The sequence below is a fragment of the Pseudophryne corroboree genome, unplaced genomic scaffold (genome assembly GCF_028390025.1).
Source record: "Pseudophryne corroboree isolate aPseCor3 unplaced genomic scaffold, aPseCor3.hap2 scaffold_512, whole genome shotgun sequence".
NCBI lineage: Eukaryota > Metazoa > Chordata > Amphibia > Anura > Myobatrachidae > Pseudophryne > Pseudophryne corroboree.
The window spans coordinates 255090-276737 of NW_026970116.1; the positions used below are offsets into that span (position 1 = coordinate 255090).

The following is a 21648-nucleotide window of genomic DNA, read 5'->3' on the forward strand; positions in this document are numbered from 1 at the left end:
AGCCCCACACCGAAGGAGGGTGGAGGTGTGTAATGCGAACTAGGGGTCATCCAAGCGCCGCAAAAGGCCGCCATGCCCTGCACGCCCCTTTTCTCTTTTCATATGCAGACGAGGGTTGAAGCCAACTTTGACCCACTGCTTGGATGGCATCACCATATGCAAATCCATCTGCTGCAGGCCTTCCCCCAGGAATGCTTGCACTAGTTGTTGCATTTGGTTTGTTGTTTGGGGGTGCTTCAGTATTAGGCAGCCTTCTGCCCTCCCATGTTCATCTGAAAATATGTGTTCTCCCTGCAGTTGTTGTCCCCAGATGAGAGTTCCCTTGTGCTGCCTCAGTTGAATCTCCTTTACTTGACAGAGATGTGCCTGAGCAGCGGCCCTCCCCAGCCCTATCCCAAATCATACTTATTTTGCATAGGAGAGACCATGGTCTTGAAGATTGTTCTCCCAGGGTGAGGTTCATTCATTGCATTCTGGGTATGCTGACCCCTGTGATTTCCCCAAATGTGGGAAACTCAACTGCATTATTTGTGGTAGTGGGGGACTGTGTTTGTGCTTTCCTCTGGTCAGCTCTGGTAAAAGTCAGATTTCTTTGTTTCAGTTCTTCCTCTAGCCTTGTTCTTCTTTCGAGAGTTCCCTTGTGCTGCCTCAGTTGGATCTCCTTCACTTGACAGGGGGGTGCCCGAGCAGCGACCCTCCCCAGCTCTAGCCCAACTTCTACTTACCTGCCAGGTGAGATACTATAATCATGAAGGTGCTTCTCCCAGGGCAAGGCTCACCCATTGCACTCTGGATGTGCTGCCCCTGCGATTTCCCCAAATGTGGGAAACTTGACTGCATAATTTGTGTTTCCCCTGGTCGGCTCTCGTATAATTCAGATCTCTTTGTCTCAGGTCTCTCTCCAGCCTAGTTTGCTGTCTGTTTCCACTTCTCTTTTCTTAAGCCGCTCCATTCTATGGCCTTGCGCACTATCCTTACTTCTTTCGTCTGCTTACTTTGTGCCTTCCAATGCACAATGCAAACTACAGGTAGTGCTGCAGGGCCCACACCCTTTTACTTGCCGTACAGAGCAGCTCTGGAGCTGTTACAGTGCCCAGCTACTGCAAGAAATCAGCTTGAATGCTTCAGGGGCTGGGGCATAGCCAACATGAGCCCCACACCAAAGGAGGGTGGAGGTGTTTAATGCAAACTAGGGGTCATCCAAGCGCCGCAAAAGGCCGCCATGCCCTGCACGCCCCTTTTCTCTTTTCATATGCAGACGAGGGTTGAAGCCAACTTTGACCCACTGCTTGGATGACATCACCATATGCAAATCCATCTGCTGCAGGCCTTCCCCCAGGAATGCTTGCACTAGTTGTTGCATTTGGTTTGTTGTTTGGGGGTGCTTCAGTATTAGGCAGCCTTCTGCCCTCCCATGTTCATCTGAAAATATGTGTTCTCCCTGCAGTTGTTGTCCCCAGATGAGAGTTCCCTTATGCTGCCTCAGTTGAATCTCCTTTACTTGACAGAGATGTGCCTGAGCAGCGGCCCTCCCCAGCCCTATCCCAAATCATACTTATTTTGCATAGGAGATACCATGGTCATGAAGATTATTCTCCCAGTGTGAGGTTCATTCATTGCATTCTGGGTATGCTGACCCCTGTGATTTCCCCAAATGTGTGAAACTCGACAGCATTATTTGTGGTAGTGGGGGACTGTGTTTGTGTTTTCCTCTGGTCAGCTCAGGTAAAAGTCAGATTTCTTTGTCTCAGATCTTCCTCTAGCCTTGTTCTTCTTTCGAGAATTCCCTTGTGCTGCCTCAGTTGGATCTCCTTCACTTGACAGGGGGGTACCCGAGCAGCGACCCTCCCCAGCTCTAGCCCAACTCCTACTTACCTGCCAGGTGAGATACTATGATCACGTAGGTGCTTCTCCCAGGGCAAGGCTCACCCATTGCACTCTGGGTGTGCTGCTCCTGCGATTTCCCCAAATGTGGGAAACTTGACTGCATAATTTGTGTTTCCCCTGGTCGGCTCTCGTATAATTCAGATCTCTTTGTCTCAGGTCTCTCTCCAGCCTAGTTTGCTGTCTGTTTCCTCTTCTCTATTCTTAAGTGCCTTCCAATGCACAATGCAAACTACAGGTAGTGCTGCAGGGCCCACACCCTTTTACTTGCCGTACAGAGCAGCTCTGGAGCTGTTACAGTGCCCAGCTGCTGCAAGAAATCAGCTTGAATGCTTCAGGGGCTGGGGCATAGCCAACATGAGCCCCACACCGAAGGAGGGTGGGGGTGTTTAATGCGAACTAAGGGTCATCCAAGCGCCGCAAAAGGCCGCCATGCCCTGCATACCCCTTTTCTCTTTTCATATGCAGATGAGGGTTCCAGCCAACTTTGGCCCACTGCTTGGATGACATCACCGTATGCAAATCCCTCTTCTGCAGAACTTCCCCCAGGAATGCTTGTACTAGTTGTTGCATTTGGTTTGTTGTTTGGGGGTGCTTCAGTATTAGGCAGCCTTCTGCCCTCCCATGTTCATCTGAAAATATGTGTTCTCCCTGCAGTTGTTGTCCCCAGATGGGAGTTCCCTTGTGCTGCCTCAGTTGAATCTCCTTTACTTGACAGAGATGTGCCTGAGCAGCGGCCCTCCCCAGCCCTATCCCAAATCATACTTATTTTGCATAGGAGATACCATGGTCATGAAGATTGTTCTCCGAGGGTGAGGTTCATTCATTGCATTTTGGGTATGCTGACCCCTGTGATTTCCCCAAATGTGGGAAACTCGACTGCATTATTTGTGGTAGTGGGGGACTGTGTTTGTGCTTTCCTCTGGTCAGCTCTGGTAAAAGTCAGATTTCTTTGTCTCAGATTTTCCTCTAGCCTTGTTCTTCTTTGAGAGTTCCCTTGTGCTGCCTCAGTTGGATCTCCTTCACTTGACAGGGGGGTACCCGAGCAGCAACCCTCCCCAGCTCTAGCCCAACTCCTACTTACCTGCCAGGTGAGATACTATGATCATGAAGGTGCTTCTCCCAGGGCAAGGCTCACCCATTGCACTCTGGGTGTGCTGCTCCTGCGATTTCCCCAAATGTGGGACACTTGACTGCATAATTTGTGTTTCCCCTGGTCGGCTCTCGTATAATTTAGATCTCTTTGTCTCAGGTCTCTCTCCAGCCTAGTTTGCTGCCTGTTTCCACTTCTCTTTTCTTGAGCCGCTCCCTTCTATGCCCTTGCGCACTATCCTGACTTCTCCCGTCTGCTTACTTTGTGCCTTCCAACGCACAATGCGAACTACAGGTAGTGCTGCAGGGCCCACACCCTTTTACTTGCCTTACAGAGCAGCTCTGGAGCTGTTACAGTGCCCAGCTGCTGCAAGAAATCAGCTTGAATACTTCAGGGGCTGGGGCATAGCCAACATGAGCCCCACACCGAAGGAGAATGGAGGTGTTTAATGCGAACTAGGGGTCATCCAAGCGCCGCAAAAGGCCGCCATGCCCTGCATAACCCTTTTCTCTTTTCATATGCAGATGAGGGTTCCAGCCAACTTTGGCCCACTGCTTGGATGACATCACCGTATGCAAATCCGTCTTCTGCAGACCTTCTCCCAGGAATGCTTTTACTAGTTGTTGCATTTGGTTTGTTGTTTGGGGGTGCTTCAGTATTAGGCAGCCTTCTGCCCTCCCATGTTCATCTGAAAATATGTGTTCTCCCTGCAGTTGTTGTCCCCAGATGAGAGTTCCCTTGTGCTGCCTCAGTTGAATCTCCTTTACTTGACAGAGATGTGCCTGAGCAGCGGCCCTCCCCAGCCCTATCCCAAATCATACTTATTTTGCATAGGAGATACCATGGTCATGAAGATTGTTCTCCCAGGGTTAGGTTCATTCATTGCATTCTGGGTATGCTGACCCCTGTGATTTCCCCAAATGTGGGAAACTCAACTGCATTATTTGTGGTAGTGGGGGACTGTGTTTGTGCTTTCCTCTGGTCAGCTCTGGTAAAAGTCAGATTTCTTTGTCTCAGATCTTCCTCTAGCCTTGTTCTTCTTTCGAGAGTTCCCTTGTGCTGCCTCAGTTGGATCTCCTTCACTTGACAGGGGGGTGCCCGAGCAGCGACCCTCCCCAGCTCTAGCCCAACTCCTACTTACCTGCCAGGTGAGATACTATGATCATGTAGGTGCTTCTCCCAGGGCAAGGCTCACCCAATGCACTCTGGGTGTGCTGCCCCTGCGATTTCCCCAAATGTGGGAAACTTGACTGCATAATTTGTGTTTCCCCTGGTCGGCTCTCATATAATTCAGATCTCTTTGTCTCAGGTCTCTCTCCAGCCTAGTTTGCTGTCTGTTTCCACTTCTTTTTTCTTAAGCCCCTCCCTTCAATACCCTTGTGGACTATCCTGACATCTCCTCCTGTCTGCTTACTTTGTGCCTTCCAATGCACAATGCAAACTACAGGTAGTGCTGCAGGGCCCACACCCTTTTACTTGCCTTACAGAGCAGCTCTGGAGCTGTTACAGTGCCCAGCTGCTGCAAGAAATCAGCTTGAATGCTTCAGGGGCTGGGGCATAGCCAACATGAGCCCCACACCGACGGAGGGTGGAGGTGTTTAATGCAAACTAAGGGTCATCCAAGCACCGCAAAAGGCCGCCATGCCCTGCATACCCCTTTTCACTTTTCATATGCAGATGAGGGTTCCAGCCAACTTTGGCCCACTGCTTGGATGACATCACCGTATGCAAATCCGTCTTCTGCAGACCTTTTCCCAGGAATGCTTGTACTAGTTGTTGCATTTGGTTTGTTGTTTGGGGGTGCTTCAGTATTAGGCAGCCTTCTGCTCTCCCATTTTCATCTGAAAATATGTGTTCTCCCTGCAGTTGTTGTCCCCAGATGAGAGTTCCCTTGTGCTGCCTCAGTTGAATCTCCTTTACTTGACAGAGATGTGCCTGAGCAGCGGCCCTCCCCAGCCCTATCCCAAATCATACTTATTTTGCATAGAAGATACCATTATCATGAAGATTGATCTCCCAGGGTGAGGTTCATTCATTGCATTCTGGGTATGCTGACCCCTGTGATTTCCCCAAATGTGGGAAACTCGACTGCATTATTTGTTGTAGTGGGGGACTGTGTTTGTGCTTTCCTCTGGTCAGCTCTGGTAAAAGTCAGATTTCTATGTCTCAGATCTTCATCTAGCCTTGTTCTTTTTTCGAGAGTTTCCTTGTGCTGCCTCAGTTGGATCTCCTTCACTTGACAGGGGGGTGCCCGTACAGCGACCCTCCCCAGCTCTAGCCCAACTCCTACTTACCTGCCAGGTGAGATACTATGATCAGGAAGGTGCTTCTCCCAGGGCAAGGCTCACCCAATGCACTCTGGGTGTGCTGCTCCTACGATTTCCCCAAATGTGGGACACTTGATTACATAATTTGTGTTTCCTCTGGTCGGCTCTCGTATAATTCAGATCTCTTTGTCTCAGGTCTCTCTCCAGCCTAGTTTGCTGTCTGTTTCCATTTCTCTTTTCTTGAGCCGCTCCCTTCTATGCCCTTGTGCACTATCCTGACTTCCCCGTCTGCTTACTTTGTGCCTTCCAACGCACAATGCAAACTACAGGTAGTGCTGCAGGGCCCACACCCTTTTACTTGCTTTACAGAGCAGCTCTGGAGCTGTTACAGTGCCCAGCTGCTGCAAGAAATCAGCTTGAATGCTTCAGGGGCTGGGGCATAGCCAACATGAGCCCCACACCGAAGGAGGGTGGAGGTGTTTAATGCGAACTAGGGGTCATCCAAGCGCCGCAAAAGGCCGCCATGCCCTGCACACCCCTTTTTTATTTTCATATGCAGACGAGGGTTGAAGCCAACTTTGACCCACTGCTTGGATGACATCACCATATGCAAATCCGTCTGCTGCAGGCCTTCCCCCAGGAATGCTTGCATTAGTAGTTGCATTTGGTTTGTTGTTTGGGGGTGCTTCAGTATTAGGCAGCCTTCTGCCCTCCCATGTTCATCTGAAAATATGTGTTCTCCCTGCAGTTGTTGTCCCCAGATGAGAGTTCCCTTGTGCTGCCTCAGTTGAATCTCCTTTTCTTGACAGAGATGTGCCTGAGCAGCGGCCCTCCCCAGCCCTATCCCAAATCATACTTATTTTGCATAGGAGATACCATGGTCATGAAGATTGTTCTCCCAGGGTGAGGTTCATTCATTGCACTCTGGGTATGCTGACCCCTGTGATTTCCCCAAATGTGGGAAACTCGACTGCATTATTTGTGGTAGTGGGGGACTGTGTTTGTGCTTTCCTCTGGTCAGCTCTGGTAAAAGTCAGATTTCTTTGTCTCAGATCTTCCTCTAGCCTTGTTCTTCTTTCGAGAGTTCCCTTGTGCTGCCTCAGTTGGATCTCCTTCACTTGACAGGGGGTGCCCGAGCAGCAATCCTCCACAGCTCTAGCCCAACTCCTACTTACCTGCCAGGTGAGATACTATGATCTTCACTGTTAGGGCAATCAGGATGTGGAATTCCCTGCCAGGGAAGGTGGTAATGGCGGACTCTGTAATTGGATTTAAAAAAGGAATGGATACATTTCTGAATGAAAAAGCTATCCAAGGTTATAATACTTAAAATATCAACATGGTTAATCCGGGGGTAACATGAGTTATAGTAGCTAACTAGTCATAAAACATTATTCAGCAAGTATGTAGAATCATCACAACTTAAAACAGGTTGAACACGATGGGCAATTTGCCTCTATTCAACCTCAAAAACTATGTTACTATATGTTACTATATTACTATGTTACTGTAGTATACAGAACACCACAATGTAATGAGCAGTGATAGTGAGCACTGATGAGGATACTAGAACTGACACTGAGCAGCAAGATGCAGCACTGGAATATTAGTAATGTACTGTAGTATGCTGAGCACCACAATGCAGCACAAGACAATGAGCAGTGATACTGAGCACTGATGAGGATACTACTGAGAACTGACACTGAGCAGGAGAGACACACTACTAGTATTACTGAGCAGCAATAAGTAACCACTGATACTGAGCACTGATATTGAGATTTCCACTGAGAGAACATAGCCACGTCCTCTCCGCTCTCTCTTCAATGCACGAGTAAAAATGGCGGCAACGCGCAGCTCTTTATATGGAATCCGAATCTCGCGAGAATCCGACAGCGGGATGATGACATTTTCCCTTGTTCAGGTTTTCCGAGTCAGGCGGGAACAACCGAGCCTGCCTCGGACCAGTGTAAACCACGTGGAGTTCGTCGGGAATTCGGTTCTCGGAGAACCGAACCCGCTCCTCTATATATACTATATTACTATGTTACTGTAGTATACAGAACACCACAATGCAATGAGCAGTGATAGTGAGCACTGATGAGGATACTAGAACTGACACTGAGCAGCAAGATGCAGCACTGGACTATTAGTAATGTACTGTAGTATGCTGAGCACCACAATGCAGCACAAGACAATGAGCAGTGATACTGAGCACTGATGAGGATACTACTGAGAACTGACACTGAGCAGGAGAGACACACTACTAGTATTACTGAGCAGCAATAAGTAACCACTGATACTGAGCACTGATATTGAGATTTCCACTGAGAGAACATAGCCACGTCCTCTCCGCTCTCTCTTCAATGCACGAGTAAAAATGGCAGCAACGCGCAGCTCTTTATATGGAATCCGAATCTCACGAGAATCTGACAGCGGGATGATGACATTTTCCCTTGTTCAGGTTTTCCAAGTCAGGCGGGAACAACCGAGCCTGCCTCGGACCAGTGTAAACCACGTGGAGTTCGTGGGGAATTCGGTTCTCGGAGAACCGAACCCGCTCCTCTCTACCTTATACCCATCAATTTTTTTTATTTTCAATCTAAGCCCCTGCAGTTTTCTGTAAGCATCTGCTTCGCTATGATGATCAACAAGTCACAAGGGCAAACACTCAGGGCTTGAGGCGTAGATCTTAGGACCAGCTGCTACAAGCATGGCAGAGGTGTCACTATCACTGGTGACACCCAGAGAGGTGGCGAGGGAGATTGTAATGCAGTGCGCGCAGATAAACAGCGCAATGGTAAAAAGGAGGCATGGTTTCATAGGTAGGGGCGTGGCCTGGTGGCCTGAATCTACATTTTGTTGCTCCGGGTGTCCCGGGGGTTGGGGGCTGCACCCGGGGACTAGTGTGTGAGCGGTGCTGGCTCCTGCACAGTGACAGGGCATGGCCACCCAGCATGACGCCTCCCTTCTTGACCATGCTGTAATTGCAGTCGCACTGCAGTTCAGCGTGATCATAAAAAATGGTGTAGGCTCCTGCTGGTGCAGACTGTAGAGAAAAGCTGCTGTGACCACTAGAGGTGAGCGGGTTCGGTTTCTATGAATCCGAACCCGCACGAACTTCATGTTTTTTTCACGGGTCCGAGCAGACTCGGATCCTCCCGCCTTGCTCGGTTAACCCGAGCGCGCCCGAACGTCATCATGACGCTGTCGGATTCTCGCGAGACTCGGATTCTATATAAGGAGCCGCGCGTCGCCGCCATTTTCACACGTGCATTGAGATTGATAGGGAGAGGACGTGGCTGGCGTCCTCTCCATTTAGATTAGGGTTGAGAGAGAGAGAGATTGACCTGAGGCTGTGATACTGTAGAAGAGAGTGCAGAGTTTAGTGACTGACGACCACAGTGACCACCAGACAGTGCAGTTGTTTGTTTTATTTAATATATCCGTTCTCTGCCTGAAAAAAACGATACACACAGTGACTCAGTCACATACCATATCTGTGTGCACTGCTCAGCCCAGTGTGCTGCATCAATGTATATATATATCTGACTGTGCTCAGCTCACACAGCTTATAATTGTGGGGGAGACTGGGGAGCACTGCAGTGCCAGTTATAGGTTATAGCAGGAGCCAGGAGTACATAATATTATATTAAAATTAAACAGTGCACACTTTTGCTGCAGGAGTGCCACTGCCAGTGTGACTAGTGACCAGTGACCTGACCACCAGTATATATAATATTAGTAGTATACTATCTCTTTATCAACCAGTCTATATTAGCAGCAGACACAGTACAGTGCGGTAGTTCACGGCTGTGGCTACCTCTGTGTCGGCACTCGGCAGCCCGTCCATAATTGTATATACCACCTAACCGTGGTTTTTTTTTCTTTCTTTATACATACATACTAGTTACGAGTATACTATCTCTTTATCAACCAGTCTATATTAGCAGCAGACACAGTACAGTGCGGTAGTTCACGGCTGTGGCTACCTCTGTGTCGGCACTCGGCAGCCCGTCCATAATTGTATATACCACCTAACCGTGGTTTTTTTTTCTTTCTTTATACATACATACTAGTTACGAGTATACTATCTCTTTATCAACCAGTCTATATATTAGCAGCAGACACAGTACAGTGCGGTAGTTCACGGCTGTGGCTACCTCTGTGTCGGCACTCGGCAGCCCGTCCATAATTGTATATACCACCTAACCGTGGTTTTTTTTTCTTTCTTTATACATACATACTAGTTACGAGTATACTATCTCTTTATCAACCAGTCTATATATTAGCAGCAGACACAGTACAGTGCGGTAGTTCACGGCTGTGGCTACCTCTGTGTCGGCACTCGGCAGCCCGTCCATAATTGTATATACCACCTAACCGTGGTTTTTTTTTCTTTCTTTATAGTCATACTAGTTACGAGTATACTATCTCTTTATCAACCAGTCTATATTAGCAGCAGACACAGTACAGTGCGGTAGTTCACGGCTGTGGCTACCTCTGTGTCGGCACTCGGCAGCCCGTCCATAATTGTATATACCACCTAACCGTGGTTTTTTTTCTTTCTTTATACATACATACTAGTTACGAGTATACTATCTCTTTATCAACCAGTCTATATTAGCAGCAGACACAGTACAGTGCGGTAGTTCACGGCTGTGGCTACCTCTGTGTCGGCACTCGGCAGCCCGTCCATAATTGTATATACCACCTAACCGTGGTTTTTTTTTCTTTCTTTATACATACATACTAGTTACGAGTATACTATCTCTTTATCAATCAGTCTATATATTAGCAGCAGACACAGTACAGTGCGGTAGTTCACGGCTGTGGCTACCTCTGTGTCGGCACTCGGCAGCCCGTCCATAATTGTATACTAGTATCCAATCCATCCATCTCCATTGTTTACCTGAGGTGCCTTTTAGTTGTGCCTATTAAAATATGGAGAACAAAAATGTTGAGGTTCCAAAATTAGGGAAAGATCAAGATCCACTTCCACCTCGTGCTGAAGCTGCTGCCACTAGTCATGGCCGAGACGATGAAATGCCAGCAACGTCGTCTGCCAAGGCCGATGCCCAATGTCATAGTACAGAGCATGTCAAATCCAAAACACCAAATATCAGTAAAAAAAGGACTCCAAAACCTAAAATAAAATTGTCGGAGGAGAAGCGTAAACTTGCCAATATGCCATTTACCACACGGAGTGGCAAGGAACGGCTGAGGCCCTGGCCTATGTTCATGGCTAGTGGTTCAGCTTCACATGAGGATGGAAGCACTCAGCCTCTCGCTAGAAAAATGAAAAGACTAAAGCTGGCAAAAGCAGTAGCACCGTAAAGAACTGTGCGTTCTTCGAAATCCCAAATCCACAAGGAGAGTCCGACTCCAATTGTGTCGGTTGCGATGCCTGACCTTCCCAACACTGGACGTGAAGAGCATGCGCCTTCCACCATTTGCACGCCCCCTGCAAGTGATGGAAGGAGCACCCGCAGTCCAGTTCCTGATAGTCAGATTGAAGATGTCAGTGTTGAAGTACACCAGGATGAGGAGGATATGGGTGTTGCTGGCGCTGGGGAGGAAATTGACCAGGAGGATTCTGATGGTGAGGTGGTTTGTTTAAGTCAGGCACCCGGGGAGACACCTGTTGTCCGTGGTAGGAATATGGCCGTTGACATGCCTGGTGAAAATACCAAAAAAATCAGCTCTTCGGTGTGAAAGTATTTCACCAGAAATGCGGACAACAGGTGTCAAGCCGTGTGTTCCCTTTGTCAAGCTGTAATAAGTAGGGGTAAGGACGTTAACCACCTCGGAACATCCTCCCTTATACGTCACCTGCAGCGCATTCATAATAAGTCAGTGACAAGTTCAAAAACTTTGGGTGACAGCGGAAGCAGTCCACTGACCAGTAAATCCCTTCCTCTTGTAACCAAGCTCACGCAAACCACCCCACCAACTCCCTCAGTGTCAATTTCCTCCTTCCCCAGGAATGCCAATAGTCCTGCAGGCAATGTCACTGGCAATTCTGACGAGTCCTCTCCTGCCTGGGATTCCTCCGATGCATCCTTGCGTGTAACGCCTACTGCTGCTGGCGCTGCTGTTGTTGCTGCTGGGAGTCGATGGTCATCCCAGAAGGGAAGTCGTAAGCACACTTTTACTACTTCCACCAAGCAATTGACTGTCCAACAGTCCTTTGCGAGGTAGATGAAATATCACAGCAGTCATCCTGTTGCAAAGCGGATAACTGAGGCCTTGACAACTATGTTGGTTTTAGACGTGCGTCCGGTATCCGCCGTTAGTTCACAGGGAACTAGACAATTTCTTGAGGTAGTGTGCCCCCGTTACCAAATACCATCTAGGTTCCACTTCTCTATGCAGGCGATACCGAGAATGTACACGGACATCAGAAAAATACTAACCAGTGTCCTAAAAAATGCAGTTGTACCCAATGTCCACTTAACCACGGACATGTGGACAAGTGGAGCAGGGCAGGGTCAGGACTATATGACTGTGACAGCCCACTGGGTAGATGTATGGACTCCCGCCGCAAGAACAGCAGCGGCGGCACCAGTAGCAGCATCTCGCAAACGCCAACTCTTTCCTAGGCAGGCTACGCTTTGTATCACCGGTTTCCAGAATACGCACACAGCTGAAAACCTCTTACGGCAACTGAGGAAGATCATCGCGGAATGGCTTACCCCAATTGGACTCTCCTGTGGATTTGTGGCATCGGACAACGCCAGCAATATTGTGTGTGCATTAAATCTGGGCCAATTCCAGCACGTCCCATGTTTTGCACATACCTTGAATTTGGTGGTGCAGAATTTTTTAAAAAACGACAGGGGCGTGCAAGAGATGCTGTCGGTGGCCAGAAGAATTGCGGGACACTTTCGGCGTACAGGCACCACGTACAGAAAACAGGAGCACCACCAAAAACTACTGAACCTGCCCTGCCATCATCTGAAGCAAGAAGTGGTAACGAGGTGGAATTCAACCCTGTATATGCTTCAGAGGTTGGAGGAGCAGCAAAAGGCCATTCAAGCCTATACAATTGAGCACGATATAGGAGGTGGGATGCACCTGTCTCAAGCGCAGTGGAGAATGATTTCAACGTTGTGCAAGGTTCTGATGCCCTTTGAACTTGCCACACGTGAAGTCAGTTCAGACACTGCCAGCCTGAGTCAGGTCATTCCCCTCATCAGGCTTTTGCAGAAGAAGCTGGAGACATTGAAGGAGGATCTAACACGGAGCGATTCCGCTAGGCATGTGGGACTTGTGGATGGAGCCCTTAATTCGCTTAGCAAGGATTCACGGGTGGTCAATCTGTTGAAATCAGAGCACTACATTTTGGCCACCGTGCTCGATCCTAGATTTAAAGCCTACCTTGGATCTCTCTTTCCGGCAGACACAAGTCTGCTGGGGTTCAAACACCTGCTGGTGAGTAAATTGTCAAGTCAAGCGGAACGCGACCTGTCAACAACATCTCCTCCTTCACATTCTCCCGCAACTGGGGGTGCGAGGAAAAGGCTCAGAATTCCGAGCCCACCCGCTGGCGGTGATGCAGGGCAGTCTGGAGTGACTGCTGATGCTGACATCTGGTCCGGACTGAAGGACCTGACAACGATTACGGACATGTCGTCTACTGTCACTGCATATGATTCTCTCCCCATTGAAAGAATGGTGGAGGATTATATGAGTGACCGCATCCAAGTAGGCACGTCACACAGTCCGTACTTATACTGGCAGGAAAAAGAGGCAATTTGGAGGCCCTTGCACAAACTGGCTTTATTCTACCTAAGTTGCCCTCCCACAAGTGTGTACTCCGAAAGAGTGTTTAGTGCCGCCGCTCACCTTGTCAGCAATCGGCGTACGAGGTTACATCCAGAAAATGTGGAGAAGATGATGTTCATTAAAATGAATTATAATCAATTCCTCCGTGGAGACATTGACCAGCAGCAATTGCCTCCACAAAGTACACAGGGAGCTGAGATGGTGGATTCCAGTGGGGACAAATTGATAATCTGTGAGGAGGGGGATGTACACGGTGATATATCGGAGGATGATGATGAGGTGGACATCTTGCCTCTGTAGAGCCAGTTTGTGCAAGGAGAGATTAATTGCTTCTTTTTTGGTGGGGGTCCAAACCAACCCGTCATATCAGTCACAGTCGTGTGGCAGACCCTGTCACTGAAATGATGGGTTGGTTAAAGTGTGCATGTCCTGTTTATACAACATAAGGGTGGGTGGGAGGGCCCAAGGACAATTCCATCTTGCACCTCTTTTTTCTTTTCTTTTTCTTTGCGTCATGTGCTGTTTGGGGAGGGTTTTTTGGAAGGGACATCCTGCGTGACACTGCAGTGCCACTCCTAGATGGGCCCGGTGTTTGTGTCGGCCACTAGGGTCGCTTATCTTACTCACACAGCTACCTCATTGCGCCTCTTTTTTTCTTTGCGTCATGTGCTGTTTGGGGAGGGTTTTTTGGAAGGGACATCCTGCGTGACACTGCAGTGACACTCCTAGATGGGCCCGGTGTTTGTGTCGGCCACTAGGGTCGCTTATCTTACTCACACAGCTACCTCATTGCGCCTCTTTTTTTCTTTGCGTCATGTGCTGTTTGGGGAGGGTTTTTTGGAAGGGACATCCTGCGTGACACTGCAGTGCCACTCCTAGATGGGCCCGGTGTTTGTGTCGGCCACTAGGGTCGCTAATCTTACTCACACAGCTACCTCATTGCGCCTCTTTTTTTCTTTGCGTCATGTGCTGTTTGGGGAGGGTTTTTTGGAAGGGCCATCCTGCGTGACACTGCAGTGCCACTCCTAGATGGGCCCGGTGTTTGTGTCGGCCACTAGGGTCGCTTTTCTTACTCACACAGCGACCTCGGTGCAAATTTTAGGACTAAAAATAATATTGTGAGGTGTGAGGTATTCAGAATAGACTGAAAATGAGTGGAAATTATGGTTTTTGAGGTTAATAATACTTTGGGATCAAAATGACCGCCAAATTCTATGATTTAAGCTGTTTTTTAGGTTTTTTGGAAAAAAACACCCGAATCCAAAACACACCCGAATCCGACAAAAAAAATTCGGTGAGGTTTTGCCAAAACGCGGTCGAACCCAAAACACGGCCGCGGAACCGAACCCAAAACCAAAACACAAAACCCGAAAAATTTCCGGCGCTCATCTCTAGTGACCACGCCCCCTGTGTCTCCTCCGTTGCAGACCCCATTTTGAAGCCTTGCCCCCGGACTAAGAGAAAAGAATGCCCTTGCGCACTATCCTGACTTCTCCTCCCGTCTGCTTAATTTGTGCCTTCCAACGCACAATGCGAACAACAGGTGGTGCTGCAGGGCCCACACCCTTTTACTTGCCTTACAGAACAGCTCTGGAGCTGTTACAGTGCCCAGCTGCTGCAAGAAATCAGCTTGAATGCATCAGGGGATGGGGCATGGCCAACATGAGCCCCACACCAAAGGAGGGTGGGGGTGTTTAATGCGAACTAGGGGTCATCCAAGCACTGCAAAAGGCCGCCATGCCCTGCATGCCCCTTTTCTCTTTTCATATGCAGATGAGGGTTCCAGTCAACTTTGGCCCACTGCTTGGATAACATCACCGTATGCAAATCCGTCTGCTGCAGACCTTCCCCCAGGAGTGCTTGTACTAGTTGTTGCATATGGACCCTCATTCCGAGTCGTTCGCTCTGTAAATTTCATCGCATCGCAGTGAAATTCTGCTTAGTACGCATGCGCAATATTCGCACTGCGACTGCGCCAAGTAATTTTACAATGAAGAAAGTATTTTTACTCACGGCTTTTTCTTCGCTCCGGCGATCGTAATGTGATTGACAGGAAATGGGTGTTACTGGGCGGAAACAGGCCGTTTTATGGGCGTGTGGGAAAAAACGCTACAGTTTCCGGAAAAAACGCAGGAGTGGCCGGAGAAACGGGGGAGTGTCTGGGCGAACTCTGGGAGTGTTTGTGACGTCAAACCAGGAACGACAAGCACTGAACTGATCGCAGATGCCGAGTAAGTCTGAAGCTACTCTGAAACTGCTAAGTAGTTTGTAATCGCAATATTGCAAATACATCGGTCGCAATTTTAAGAAGCTAAGATTCACTCCCAGTAGGCGGCGGCTTAGCGTGTGTAACTCTGCTAAAATCGCCTTGCGAGCGATCAACTCGGAATGAGGGCCATGGTTTGATATTTGATGGTGCTTCAGTATTAGGCAGCCTTCCGCCCTCCCATGTTCATCTGAAAAGATGTGGTCTCCCTGCAGTTGTTGTCCCCAGATGAGAGTTCCCTTGTGCTGCCTCAGTTGAATCTCCTTTACTTGACAGAGATGTGCCTGAGCAGCGGCCCTCACCAGCCCTATCCCAAATCATACTTATTTTGCATAGGAGATACCATGGTCATGAAGATTGTTCTCCCAGGGTGAGGTTCATTCATTGCATTCTGGGTATGCTGACCCCTGTGATTTTCCCAAATGTGGGAAACTCGACTGCATTATTTGTGGTAGTGGGGGACTGTGTTTGTGCTTTCCTCTGGTCAGCTCTGGTAAAAGTCAGATTTCTTTGTCTCAGATCTTCCTCTAGCCTTGTTCTTCCTTCGAGAGTTCCCTGGTGCTGCATCAGTTGGATCTCCTTCACTTCACAGGGGGGAACCCGAGCAGCGACCCTCCCCAGCTCTAGCCCAACTCCTACTTACCTGCCAGGTGAGATACTATGATCATGAAGGTGCTTCTCCCAGGGCAAGGCTCAACCATTGCACTCTGGGTGTGCTGCTCCTGCGATTTCCCCAAATGTGGGAAACTTGACTCCATAATTTGTGTTTCCCCTCGTCGGCTCTCGTATAATTCAGATCTCTTTGTCTCAGGTCTCTCTCCAGCCTAGTTTGCTGTCTGTTTCCACTTCTCTTTTCTTGAGCCGCTCCCTTCTATGCCCTTGCGCACTATCCTGACTTCTCCCGTCTGCTTACTTCGTGCCTTCCAACGCACAATGCGAACTACAGGTAGTGCTGCAGGGCCCACACCCTTTTACTTGCCTTACAGAGTAGCTCTGGAGCAGTTACAGTGCCCAGCTGCTGCAAGAAATCAGCTTGAATGCTTCAGGGGCTGGGGCATAGCCAACATGAGCCCCACACCGAAGGAGGGAGGAGGTGTGTAATGCAAACTAGGGGTCATCCAAGCGCTGCAAAAGGCCGCCATGCCCTGCACGCCCCTTTTCTCTTTTCATATGCAGACGAGGGTTGAAGCCAACTTTGACCCACTGCTTGGATGACATCACCATATGCAAATCCATCTGCTGCAGGCCTTCCCCCAGGAATGCTTGCACTAGTTGTTGCATTTGGTTTGTTGTTTGGGGGTGCTTCAGTATTAGGCAGCCTTCTGCCCTCACATGTTCATCTGAAAATATGTGTTCTCCCTGCAGTTGTTGTCCCAAGATGAGAGTTCCCTTGTGCTGCCTCAGTTGAATCTCCTTTACTTGACAGAGATGTGCCTGAGCAGCGGCCCTCCCCAGCCCTATCCCAAATCATACTTATTTTGCATAGGCGATACCATGGTCATGAAGATTGTTCTCCCAGGGTGAGGTTCATTCATTGCATTCTGGGTATGCTGACCCCTGTGATTTCCCCAAATGTGGGAAACTCGACTGCATTATTTGTGGTAGTGGGGGACTGTGTTTGTGCTTTCCTCTGGCCAGCTCTAGAAAAAGTCAGATTTCTTTGTCTCAGATCTTCCTCTAGCCTTGTTCTTCTTTCGAGAGTTCCCTTGTGCTGCCTCAGTTGGATCTCTTTCACTTGACAGGGGGGTGCCCGAACAGCGACCCTCCCCAGCTCTAGCCCAACTCCTACTTACCTGCCAGGTGAGATACTATGATCATGAAGGTGCTTCTCCCAGGGCAAGGCTCACCCATTGCACTCTGGGTGTGCTGCCCCTGCGATTTCCCCAAATGTGGGAAACTTGACTGCATAATTTGTGTTTCCCTTGGTCGGCTCTCGTATAATTCAGATCTCTTTGTCTCAGGTCTCTCTCCAGCCTAGTTTGCTGTCTGTTTCCACTTCTCTTTTCTTCAGCCGCTCCCTTCTATACCCTTGTGCACTATCCTGACTTCTCCTCCCGTCTGCTTACTTTGTGCCTTCCAATGCACAATGCAAACTACAGGTAGTGCTGCAGGGCCCACACCCTTTTACTTGCCTTACAGAGCAGCTCTGGAGCTGTTACAGTGCCCAGCTGCTGCAAGAAATCAGCTTGAATGCTTCAGGGGATGGGGCATGGCCAACATGAGCCCCACACCAAAGGAGGGTGGAGGTGTTTAATGCGAACTAGGGGTAATCCAAGCACCGCAAAAGGCCGCCATGCCCTGCACGCCCCTTTTCTCTTTTCATATGCAGATGAGGGTTGAAGCCAACTTTGACCCACTGCTTGGATGACATCACCGTATGCAAATCCGTCTTCTGCAGAACTTTCCCCAGGAATGCTTGCACTAGTTGTTGCATTTGGTTTGTTGTTTGGGGGTGCTTCAGTATTAGGCAGCCTTCTGCCCTCCCATGTTCATCTGAAAATATGTGTTCTCCCTGCAGTTGTTGTCCCCAGATGAGAGTTCCCTTGTGCTGCCTCCGTTAAATCTCCTTTACTTGACAGAGATGTGCATGAGCAGCGGCCCTCCCCAGCCCTATTCCAAATCATACTTATTTTGCATAGGAGATACCATGGTCATGAAGATTTTTCTCCCAGGGTGAGGTTCATTCATTGCATTTTGGGTATGCTGACCCCTGTGATTTCCCCAAATGTGGGAAACTCAACTGCATTATTTGTGGTAGTGGGGGACTGTGTTTGTGCTTTCCTCTGGTCAGCTCTGGTAAAAGTCAGATTTCTTTGTCTCAGATTTTCCTCTAGCCTTGTTCTTCTTTCGAGAGTTCCCTTGTGCTGCCTTAGTTGGATCTCCTTCACTTTACAGGGGGGTACCCGAGCAGCGACCCTCCCCAGCTCTAGCCCAACTCCTACTTACCTGCCAGGTGAGATACTATGATCATGAAGGTGCTTCTCCCAGGGCAAGGCTCACCCATTGCACTCTGGGTGTGCTGCTCCTGCGATTTCCCCAAATGTGGGAAACTTGACTGTATAATTTGTGTTTCCCCTGGTCGGCTCTCGTATAATTCAGATCTCTTTGTCTCAGGTCTCTCTCCAGCCTAGTTTGCTGTCTGTTTCCACTTCTCTTTTCTTGAGCCGCTCCCTTCTATGCCCTTGCGCACTATCCTGACTTCTCCTCCTGTCTGCTTACTTTGTGCCTTCCAACGCACAATGCGAACTACAGGTAGTGCTGCAGGGCCCACACCCTTTTACTTGCCTTACAGAGCAGCTCTGGAGCTGTTACAGTGCCCAGCTGCTGCAAGAAATCAGCTTGAATGCTTCAGGGGCTGGGGCATAGCCAACATGAGCCCCACACCAAAGGAGGGTGGAGGTGTTTAATGCAAACTAGGGGTCAGCCAAGCGCCGCAAAAGGCCACCATGCCCTGCACGCCCCTTTTCTCTTTTCATATGCAGACGAGGGTTGAAGCCAACTTTGACCCACTGCTTGGATGACATCACCATATGCAAATCCATCTGCGGCAGGCCTTCCCCCAGGAATGCTTGCACTAGTTGTTGCATTTGGTTTGTTGTTTGGGGGTGCTTCAGTATTAGGCAGTCTTCTGCCCTCCCATGTTCATCTGAAAATATATGTTCTCCCTGCAGTTGTTGTCCCAAGATGAGAGTTCCCTTGTGCTGCCTCAGTTGAATCTCCTTTACTTGACAGAGATGTGCCTGAGCAGCGGCCCTCCCCAGCCCTATTCCAAATCATACTTATTTTGCATAGGAGATACCATGGTCATGAAGATTTTTCTCCCAGGGTGAGGTTCATTCATTGCATTTTGGGTATGCTGACCCCTGTGATTTCCCCAAATGTGGGAAACTTGACTGCATTATTTGTGGTAGTGGGAGACTGTGTTTGTGCTTTCCTCTGGTCAGCTCTGGTAAAAGTCAGATTTCTTTGTCTCAGATCTTCCTCTAGCCTTGTTCTTCTTTCGAGAGTTCCCTGGTGCTGCCTCAGTTGGATCTCCTTCACTTCACAGGGGGGAACCCGAGCAGCGACCCTCCCCAGCTCTAGCCCAACTCCTACTTACCTGCCAGGTGAGATACTATGATCATGAAGGTGCTTCTCCCAGGGCAAGGCTCACCCATTGCACTCTGGGTGTGCTGCTCCTGCGATTTCCCCAAATGTGGGAAACTTGACTGTATAATTTGTGTTTCCCCTGGTCGGCTCTCGTATAATTCAGATCTCTTTGTCTCAGGTCTCTCTCCAGCCTAGTTTGCTGTCTGTTTCCACTTCTCTTTTCTTGAGCCGCTCCCTTCTATGCCCTTGCGCACTATCCTGACTTCTCCTCCTGTCTGCTTACTTTGTGCCTTCCAACGCACAATGCGAACTACAGGTAGTGCTGCAGGGCCCACACCCTTTTACTTGCCTTACAGAGCAGCTCTGGAGCTGTTACAGTGCCCAGCTGCTGCAAGAAATCAGCTTGAATGCTTCAGGGGCTGGGGCATAGCCAACATGAGCCCCACACCAAAGGAGGGTGGAGGTGTTTAATGCAAACTAGGGGTCAGCCAAGCGCCGCAAAAGGCCACCATGCCCTGCACGCCCCTTTTCTCTTTTCATATGCAGACGAGGGTTGAAGCCAACTTTGACCCACTGCTTGGATGACATCACCATATGCAAATCCATCTGCGGCAGGCCTTCCCCCAGGAATGCTTGCACTAGTTGTTGCATTTGGTTTGTTGTTTGGGGGTGCTTCAGTATTAGGCAGTCTTCTGCCCTCCCATGTTCATCTGAAAATATATGTTCTCCCTGCAGTTGTTGTCCCAAGATGAGAGTTCCCTTGTGCTGCCTCAGTTGAATCTCCTTTACTTGACAGAGATGTGCCTGAGCAGCGGCCCTCCCCAGCCCTATTCCAAATCATACTTATTTTGCATAGGAGATACCATGGTCATGAAGATTTTTCTCCCAGGGTGAGGTTCATTCATTGCATTTTGGGTATGCTGACCCCTGTGATTTCCCCAAATGTGGGAAACTTGACTGCATTATTTGTGGTAGTGGGAGACTGTGTTTGTGCTTTCCTCTGGTCAGCTCTGGTAAAAGTCAGATTTCTTTGTCTCAGATCTTCCTCTAGCCTTGTTCTTCTTTCGAGAGTTCCCTGGTGCTGCCTCAGTTGGATCTCCTTCACTTCACAGGGGGGAACCCGAGCAGCGACCCTCCCCAGCTCTAGCCCAACTCCTACTTACCTGCCAGGTGAGATACTATGATCATGAAGGTGCTTCTCCCAGGGCAAGGCTCACCCATTGCACTCTGGGTGTGCTGCCCCTGCGATTTCCCCAAATGTGGGAAACTTGACTGCATAATTTGTGTTTCCCCTGGTCGGCTCTCGTATAATTCAGATCTCTTTGTCTCAGGTCTCTCTCCAGCCTAGTTTGCTGTCTGTTTCCACTTCTCTTTTCTTCAGCCGCTCCCTTCTATACCCTTGTGCACTATCCTGACTTCTCCTCCCGTCTGCTTACTTTGTGCCTTCCAATGCACAATGCAAACTACAGGTAGTGCTGCAGGGCCCACACCCTTTTACTTGCCTTACAGAGCAGCTCTGGAGCTGTTACAGTGCCCAGCTGCTGCAAGAAATCTGCTTGAATGCTTCAGGGGATGGGGCATGGCCAACATGAGCCCCACACCAAAGGAGGGTGGAGGTGTTTAATGCGAACTAGGGGTCATCCAAGCACCGTAAAAGGCCGCCATGCCCTGCACGCCCCTTTTCTCTTTTCATATGCAGATGAGGGTTGAAGCCAACTTTGACCCACTGCTTGGATGACATCACTGTATGCAAATCCGTCTTCTATAGAACTTCCCCCAGGAATGCTTGCACTAGTTGTTGCATTTGGTTTGTTGTTTGGGGGTGCTTCAGTATTAGGCAGCCTTCTGCCCTCCCATGTTCATCTGAAAATATGTGTTCTCCCTGCAGTTGTTGTCCCCAGATGAGAGTTCCCTTGTGCTGCCTCAGTTGAATCTCCTTTACTTGACAGAGATGTGCATGAGCAGCGGCCCTCCCCAGCCCTATTCCAAATCATACTTATTTTGCATAGGAGATACCATGGTCATGAAGATTGTTCTCCCAGAGTGAGGTTCATTCATTGCATTTTGGGTATGCTGACCCCTGTGATTTCCCCAAATGTGGGAAACTCAACTGCATTATTTGTGGTAGTGGGGGACTGTGTTTGTGCTTTCCTCTGGTCAGCTCTGGTAAAAGTCAGATTTCTTTGTCTCAGATTTTCCTCTTGCCTTGTTCTTCTTTCGAGAGTTCCCTTGTGCTGCCTCAGTTGGATCTCCTTCACTTTACA

The 21648-nt window shown here is 49.1% G+C and overlaps 19 non-coding genes and 3 pseudogenes across 19 annotated transcripts; all 22 read left to right on the plus strand.

Moving 5' to 3' along the window:
- The first annotated feature begins 401 nt into the window (after nt 1-401).
- Nucleotides 402-565, plus strand: LOC135031240 (U1 spliceosomal RNA). Its single transcript, XR_010227075.1, has one exon. It is a non-coding gene; the product is annotated as a U1 spliceosomal RNA (small nuclear RNA).
- Nucleotides 566-717: 152 nt separating this feature from the next.
- On the plus strand, nt 718-880 carry LOC135031151 (U1 spliceosomal RNA). Its single transcript, XR_010226998.1, has one exon. It is a non-coding gene; the product is annotated as a U1 spliceosomal RNA (small nuclear RNA).
- A 671-nt stretch (nt 881-1551) lies between these two features.
- On the plus strand, nt 1552-1715 carry LOC135031072 (U1 spliceosomal RNA). Its single transcript, XR_010226941.1, has one exon. It is a non-coding gene; the product is annotated as a U1 spliceosomal RNA (small nuclear RNA).
- A 152-nt stretch (nt 1716-1867) lies between these two features.
- Nucleotides 1868-2030, plus strand: LOC135031126 (U1 spliceosomal RNA). Its single transcript, XR_010226986.1, has one exon. It is a non-coding gene; the product is annotated as a U1 spliceosomal RNA (small nuclear RNA).
- Nucleotides 2031-2645: 615 nt separating this feature from the next.
- On the plus strand, nt 2646-2809 carry LOC135031237 (U1 spliceosomal RNA). Its single transcript, XR_010227072.1, has one exon. It is a non-coding gene; the product is annotated as a U1 spliceosomal RNA (small nuclear RNA).
- A 151-nt stretch (nt 2810-2960) lies between these two features.
- On the plus strand, nt 2961-3102 carry LOC135031131 (U1 spliceosomal RNA; annotated as a pseudogene).
- A 692-nt stretch (nt 3103-3794) lies between these two features.
- LOC135031193 (U1 spliceosomal RNA) lies at nt 3795-3958 on the plus strand. Its single transcript, XR_010227030.1, has one exon. It is a non-coding gene; the product is annotated as a U1 spliceosomal RNA (small nuclear RNA).
- A 152-nt stretch (nt 3959-4110) lies between these two features.
- Nucleotides 4111-4252, plus strand: LOC135031157 (U1 spliceosomal RNA; annotated as a pseudogene).
- A 695-nt stretch (nt 4253-4947) lies between these two features.
- On the plus strand, nt 4948-5111 carry LOC135031063 (U1 spliceosomal RNA). Its single transcript, XR_010226933.1, has one exon. It is a non-coding gene; the product is annotated as a U1 spliceosomal RNA (small nuclear RNA).
- Nucleotides 5112-5263: 152 nt separating this feature from the next.
- On the plus strand, nt 5264-5426 carry LOC135031171 (U1 spliceosomal RNA). The gene has a single exon (XR_010227013.1). It is a non-coding gene; the product is annotated as a U1 spliceosomal RNA (small nuclear RNA).
- A 670-nt stretch (nt 5427-6096) lies between these two features.
- Nucleotides 6097-6260, plus strand: LOC135031232 (U1 spliceosomal RNA). Its single transcript, XR_010227068.1, has one exon. It is a non-coding gene; the product is annotated as a U1 spliceosomal RNA (small nuclear RNA).
- A 9354-nt stretch (nt 6261-15614) lies between these two features.
- LOC135031089 (U1 spliceosomal RNA) lies at nt 15615-15778 on the plus strand. Its single transcript, XR_010226957.1, has one exon. It is a non-coding gene; the product is annotated as a U1 spliceosomal RNA (small nuclear RNA).
- Nucleotides 15779-15930: 152 nt separating this feature from the next.
- LOC135031168 (U1 spliceosomal RNA) lies at nt 15931-16066 on the plus strand (annotated as a pseudogene).
- Nucleotides 16067-16764: 698 nt separating this feature from the next.
- On the plus strand, nt 16765-16928 carry LOC135031027 (U1 spliceosomal RNA). The gene has a single exon (XR_010226897.1). It is a non-coding gene; the product is annotated as a U1 spliceosomal RNA (small nuclear RNA).
- Nucleotides 16929-17080: 152 nt separating this feature from the next.
- Nucleotides 17081-17243, plus strand: LOC135031097 (U1 spliceosomal RNA). The gene has a single exon (XR_010226965.1). It is a non-coding gene; the product is annotated as a U1 spliceosomal RNA (small nuclear RNA).
- Nucleotides 17244-17917: 674 nt separating this feature from the next.
- LOC135031135 (U1 spliceosomal RNA) lies at nt 17918-18081 on the plus strand. Its single transcript, XR_010226990.1, has one exon. It is a non-coding gene; the product is annotated as a U1 spliceosomal RNA (small nuclear RNA).
- A 152-nt stretch (nt 18082-18233) lies between these two features.
- LOC135031088 (U1 spliceosomal RNA) lies at nt 18234-18396 on the plus strand. Its single transcript, XR_010226956.1, has one exon. It is a non-coding gene; the product is annotated as a U1 spliceosomal RNA (small nuclear RNA).
- Nucleotides 18397-19070: 674 nt separating this feature from the next.
- On the plus strand, nt 19071-19234 carry LOC135031060 (U1 spliceosomal RNA). The gene has a single exon (XR_010226930.1). It is a non-coding gene; the product is annotated as a U1 spliceosomal RNA (small nuclear RNA).
- A 152-nt stretch (nt 19235-19386) lies between these two features.
- Nucleotides 19387-19549, plus strand: LOC135031090 (U1 spliceosomal RNA). Its single transcript, XR_010226958.1, has one exon. It is a non-coding gene; the product is annotated as a U1 spliceosomal RNA (small nuclear RNA).
- A 674-nt stretch (nt 19550-20223) lies between these two features.
- LOC135031061 (U1 spliceosomal RNA) lies at nt 20224-20387 on the plus strand. The gene has a single exon (XR_010226931.1). It is a non-coding gene; the product is annotated as a U1 spliceosomal RNA (small nuclear RNA).
- Nucleotides 20388-20539: 152 nt separating this feature from the next.
- LOC135031081 (U1 spliceosomal RNA) lies at nt 20540-20702 on the plus strand. Its single transcript, XR_010226950.1, has one exon. It is a non-coding gene; the product is annotated as a U1 spliceosomal RNA (small nuclear RNA).
- Nucleotides 20703-21376: 674 nt separating this feature from the next.
- Nucleotides 21377-21540, plus strand: LOC135031252 (U1 spliceosomal RNA). Its single transcript, XR_010227086.1, has one exon. It is a non-coding gene; the product is annotated as a U1 spliceosomal RNA (small nuclear RNA).
- Nucleotides 21541-21648: the final 108 nt, after the last annotated feature.